The sequence below is a fragment of the Elephantulus edwardii genome, unplaced genomic scaffold, assembly GCF_000299155.1.
Source record: "Elephantulus edwardii isolate Elephantulus edwardi_28Jun2011 unplaced genomic scaffold, EleEdw1.0 scaffold00006, whole genome shotgun sequence".
NCBI classification, from domain to species: Eukaryota; Metazoa; Chordata; class Mammalia; order Macroscelidea; family Macroscelididae; genus Elephantulus; species Elephantulus edwardii.
In genome coordinates, this window is record NW_006399756.1 from 31523477 (window position 1) to 31524524 (window position 1048).

Sequence of the window (1048 nt, forward strand, 5' to 3'; positions counted from 1 at the left end):
GTAAATGTTCATTAAAACTAATAAAGTTTAATAAAATAAAAAAATAATTCTTAATTGTACTGTAGACAATTTGATGAACATTATTTTTTGTTAGAATGAGATAGTATTCGTGACCAATTCTATTCTTTATTTTTATTGTACTAGATATAGGTGCCAAGGAACCTTTATATACAAATAAATGAAAGAGTGTTATCACATTTTTTATCACTCAAACCTTTTAATATCCTCTAAGTTTTATGTAAGAAAATAATATAGTGGTCTAATAGAAATTATTTTTACTAATCCAGCCTCTAAATTGTTCTTTAAACAACTCATATTGTCATTAAGTCAGAACTGACTCATAGCTGAACTTGCAGTGGATTTTCCAGAGGCCATAAATCATCCAGGAGGGACTGCCCTTTGTTTCCTCCTTGGAGCAACTGGTGGATTTAAACTGCCCAGCTTTGGCTTGCCAGTGCAACTCCCTATCCAGCAGACCACCCTCTATAAAGCTCCATCGATAATATAGTTATTACAATAATATTACATTTTTAAGCCCTCATATTTTGTTTGAAGAATTAGAAATCATTTCATTTGTAAAAGGACTTGTTTACTCACTGGAATAATTTGTTACTCATCCTCATAAACTCTCCTGGTAATATCAAAATGCTGTGCTAAAACTTATCAGATAATTATGAATTGTTCTTTTTATTCCTTCACTTATAGGCATTTTTCTTTGGGACTAAATTTAGATGATGGGCCTGAAGTAAAAATGCCACAAAATTGGGAGTTGTGCATTTCTTGATTTTACTTGTTGATTGTGAAGATGTTGTTGTGTGCCATCAAACTGGCCGTGATTCATAGCAACCCAATGTATAATAGCTCTGAACCCTGCCCTGTCCTAAACCAGTCTGACTCTAACATACCTACCTCCATTGCCATAGTTATCATGTCAACCCATCTCATCCGGGATCTTCCTCTCCAGCGCTGTCCCTTCACCCATCCAAGCATGATGTTTCTCTCCAAGGAGTGGTCCCTCCTGGCCACATGCCCAAAGTATGAAAAATCC